This window comes from Anoplophora glabripennis, unplaced genomic scaffold (assembly GCF_000390285.2).
Source record: "Anoplophora glabripennis isolate ALB-LARVAE unplaced genomic scaffold, Agla_2.0 scaffold85, whole genome shotgun sequence".
In the NCBI taxonomy this organism is placed as follows: Eukaryota; Metazoa; Arthropoda; class Insecta; order Coleoptera; family Cerambycidae; genus Anoplophora; species Anoplophora glabripennis.
In genome coordinates this window covers 1,071,624-1,076,580 of record NW_019416361.1, presented here as the reverse complement: position 1 = coordinate 1,076,580, position 4,957 = coordinate 1,071,624, and the positions used below count along the sequence as shown (strand labels likewise).

Here is a 4,957-nt window from a genome sequence, read left to right as displayed (position 1 = left end):
AGCTAATGAAGTTTTTGGGCTGAAATTTTTACCACTTATTAAGGGTGCAAAAAGCTTCAAAAATCCTGAATTACAAGTGTCTGCGATGAAAATTGCATTAATTATTAGCAATTGAAAAAAGCGGACAATTTCGACCATTTTTGAGCTCTTGCGCATAAACAAATTATCGGAATTTAATCGGACTTGTCTTATTTTACAGATTTATTTAATACCTACTTTTTTTGTATAAACCTTTTTTTCTCTATGAATAACAGTTTTTTACGCCAGTCGAAAAACTACTTTTTCATAATTTTGACCATTGTTTTAACAAAGTTTCCCAACTAGTCTCGAGTTGATTTTTTGATATTTTGTTTATAACACGGTTCTGAACAATATTCCGCAGAAAAACTTCTGATAGTATTTTTTTCCCGAAAAAAAGCTATAATGATTGGCCTATTATACTTGATATAAAAATTCTTTTTTCTCTTTCAAGTCTTTATTCGCGTTTGTTATTTTTTTATAAAAATTTTCCTATTTTTCTGAAAGAAAATTCTGAAACTTTTGTGCATAATTTTTTAACACATTTATTTATTTGGCTAATTTGAGCATAAGAGATTTACAATTACAAGAATAAAACGAAAAAAATATATATTTATATGGAATTTTGCTTAATACCTGAAAATAGTTTATTAGAAATTATAAATACTTGTGTACACTTTTTACGAAATTTTTTTCATCTTTTTTTGTCGGACTGACGATTTGCGGATATATTTTTGTCGGACATTACAATTTTTGCTTATAAAAAACACTTCTCTATCGTGTGTTATTTTTGTCCGACATGTGGTAATCGATTTATCATACCCCGTGAAAATTCCGATTTCCAGCTGTCGGACTTAAAAAACGCGGCTTGAAATTTGTCGGACAACAGTACTTTTCGACTGAATTAATTATTTACAATTAATTTTACTAAAAATTACCGATGTGGTAATTGATTTTCAATAACCTATCATTTTGGCATATTTCGGCCGGTAGACACGTCATTGTCGGAAGAATTTCTGTCGGACAAATTTAAATCGGCATTTGCAACAAAATTTCCAGTAACTTAAGCTAAAAAAAAGATGTGGTCTTGACTTTTCAAGACCCCGGAAAATTGACATGTTTTTAAACTTTTCCGAGTGGAAAAGCGGAGGAATCGAGAAAGGTTGCAGAGGAAAAGTGTGGTAGACTCGTCAAAACGAAGCTCCTCACGAGTTATAAAGTGTGTGGTAATCAACTTTCCAGGGGGGGTCCTGTATTGTGGACTATTATAGTTTAAATTATGTGTATAAAATTAAGTGTCTTAGTTATATTTATAAGTATATTAGATACTATCATATGACGACTTTTTCTTGAAAAGCGAAAAAGTTGTTTTCTATCTCTCTCAGTAGTATCAAAGATAAAATGCATTTTATATATTCTTTTTAGCTCACTATAGAAGATTGTCGACATTTTTTCGAGGAGGGTGATACTATTTATTCTGAAAAATAGAACAAAACCCAGCCGGTGAAATTGTTGGAGTTCTTCCTGATACATTTTTTTAACTGATTTTTCACTGTCTATGTTGCTGAAAATAAAGCATTTCTGAGTATACCTGCCTAGTTTTCTTTGCAACACGTCAAACAGGACAAACAGTTTATTTGATTCAAATGGTACAATTAATACCTAGTAACTGGTTTTAGTCTATCCATTTTTTAATAATTTGCGAGAAAACAATAAAAAAGGAGTGTAATATAGCCAACGTTATTAAATGAGGGTCCTTCTAACTTTTGATATTGTCCACAGTTTCAGAAATCTGTGAAAGAAGGTGGATTAATTTTGTATCTAAAATACATTGTGTCCCAGGATGGTGTAAAAAGTTATTCTTAATCAAAAGCTTTGCTTTTCTTTGGAAGCCAGTAATCAAATATGTAATAAAACAAACAGGGCATCTAAAAAATTTCAAAATGTGAAATTTTCCTTAAACAAAGTGTCTTTAATTTTTCTTTTCGTTAAAAATTCAACAATAAAAAAGTTTACAAGTGTGCGGTACTACATCCGGGGTCACACTGAATACCTGCTTTAAAAAATACGTCTAATATTTGTCTAAACTAATCTGTTAATCTCAGGTTAAAAATTCAACATAACTGGTATAATGCTTACAAAAATTCAGTAAATACAAATTATTTCGTAAAATTGTATTAAATTAAAATAATGTTAGGTTGTTTTGTCCTCCACATATAAGAATTATGAATTTCACATTTAACGTAAGATATACCTCAAGACTGAAGTGCTAAAATATAAACATAAATGTTTAAAAGCCACGTGATACCTGAGATTAAACAACCAACATTGCAGGGCTGGTATTGGTAACGAAAAATTCCTAAATTTTGGCGTCGCCGTCGCCAATATTAATTTTTCGTTTACAATGAACACTGACAAACTGTTACATCTACACCCGAGATAGTGCGATCGTCGGTTGGCTGAATAGAATCTCGTGAAAAATTACACCAATCACAACCAAACAAAATTATTAGTTACGTGACTTGTAATCATTTATGCAGGTTCTATACTAATATAGGTACTAATAAAATAATTCATAAAACTTTTATTATGCATTTGTTTACAAAATGCTGGAACAGGTCAATTATTTTTTTTCGTTCAGTACTTTTTGATGTGACGTACGCATAGGTGGTACTACTCGCTTTCCGGATATACCGTCATCCTAATTTTTTATCTAAATAGCACGGTATATGGAGTGACACCTCGCTGGATAGTCCTTTTAAACACGAATACCATGAAATTTGATTTTTCGTTGGAATCTCAAATAAACTTTGTAAAATTGCACCTCAAATTCTTCTTATGCTTTGAATTTTGAGTTCCTGAACCACAGTTAAACTTATAAACCTTGAAAAACATTTCTGAATTGACCAGTCAGTCTTTCAAAAAAAGAAGTTGCTGAAAAAAGCTAACATGTACTTTAACCTTTACAAAGCATTACCAGACGAAAATAAACAATTGCATAATACAATTCCTACCACAACGGTCTCTAGTTGTATTTAATTGAAACCAAGTGACATTTCCTACTTCAATTTTGACATTATGCATAGCTAAACATGTCTTTCGGCCAAATTCTTCAAAATTCATTATGCCAAAAAAGGATGCGAAAAATGCTCCTAAAATCCAAAAATTAATCGTCCCCAAAGGCACCATCGACCCCACAGATGACACAATCATCGAAATCCCAGCGAATCTCTATTCACAACCCATCGTCATAGCGAAGAAAAAGGAAGTTTTCAATGGAACTTTACCAATTGCTCTTGCCGAATCCATTGGAGCAGAATGTAAAAGCCCTTGCAACACTGCGGGACAATATCGTGCAAGCAGCTCTGATGCTCCAGCAAATTTTTCCTAGTAAGTGTAAAATTAATATAGTCTACCTCGTAGTTTGACGTAATATGAGAAAATGAATCTTGTCATTGGAAAATGAACAACCCTTAATAACAAGAATAAAATAATAAACTAGATACACATATGTATTACTAGTTGAAATTTCGATCCTTAAGGCAAGAATTCAAAATGCTCAAGTCCATTAAAGTCGAAAAAACAGTGAGCATCACTGACATTTCATCGAGATTGACGTGATTTCTTGGGGCATGGAGATGCTTTGCCAATCCATTGTGATGATTGAACTTTTGTCTCAATGTCGTGACCATAATCCCAGCTTTCCTCTGTTTGAATGAATGTTTCATCGTCGTTAGATTGTTCAACGAGTTGCCAATGACAAGTCACAGGTAGTTGCAGTAAATAGAACTACAGGGTGTCCCATTAATATTGCGAAAAAATTCAGGGGGAGTTTCCTTGACCAAAAATAAGAAAGAAAGTTCCTATAAACCTATGTCCGAAAATGCTTCGTTTTGGAGATACAAGGTGTTGAAATTTAGAAAAAATGAAAGGTTTTTACTAATATCTGGAGAACCCTTATTCCGATTTTTTGAAATTTGGTATGTTTGTTTATGAAAACGGTAGACGTCTTCTGACATAATTTCATTTACTTTATCTACTCCAGCGGCGTCCGGAGACTCACCCCTGTTGATATTAATAAACAAACATATGAGACATCACTGCTTTTTCGTAGGTGTCATTTTTCTAATTATGCGATTAAAAATACAACTTCTTTGTCTCTCTACTTTTTTTGATATCTTGCTTCGTTTTCGAGCAAAAAATTAATAGCTTAAGTGTGTGATTTTAATAAGTACTTGAACTGTGTAGTTGCCAATTCCTGCTTGCCAAAATGAATTACACAAATAGTGAAATGTGCGATATGCATTTTCTTTATGGCCTTGCCAACAGTAATGCATTAGTCGCCAGGCCAGGCGCCTCTATGAGCAGAAATACCCTAATCGTATAATTCCTCATCGTACTATCTTCACCCGTCTTCATCAACGTCTTAGTGAAACTGGAAGTTTTTGAAAACTTACCGCAGGAAACGGGCGATCTCGCACACAAACATTTGTTTTATACGACTCCAGTGCAAACCATAGACGAATTAAGAAACCGCATTGTCGCATCCTGTGGAACAATTAGACACAGCCGGAATATTTGAATAGGTTCGCCAATCAATGTGTCGTAGGATAGATGCTTGTATTAGAGTTGAACGAACTATTTTTCATATCATTGCTGTTTGTTGAATATTTTTTCTTATGTTTCTGTTAATAATAATTATTTAAAAAATATATTATATACTGAGTTATTGTTTCTCAGCTTGTTACATTGTTTTTCCTTCAAATGTATTGTTAAAGTTGATTAATAGTACTAAAGAAATAACTAAAACATTGAATTTCTATTTTTGTATTCTACTTCCCTTAAGAATGTGCGCATGAAAGGATATTAATTTTTTGCTCGAAAACGAAGCAAAATATCAAAAAAAAGTAAAGTGACAAAAAAGTTGTATTTTTAATCG

General features: G+C 32.4%; 1 long non-coding RNA gene across 1 annotated transcript in view; it reads left to right on the top strand.

The window, feature by feature from the left end:
- Positions 1–1,563, top strand: part of LOC108917138 — a 10,963-nt gene extending 9,400 nt beyond the window's left edge. The window contains exon 7 of the long non-coding RNA XR_001964795.1: positions 1,444–1,563. This is a non-coding gene — a long non-coding RNA (uncharacterized LOC108917138). The remainder of the gene's footprint in view (positions 1–1,443) is intronic.
- The last annotated feature ends 3,394 nt before the right edge of the window (positions 1,564–4,957 follow it).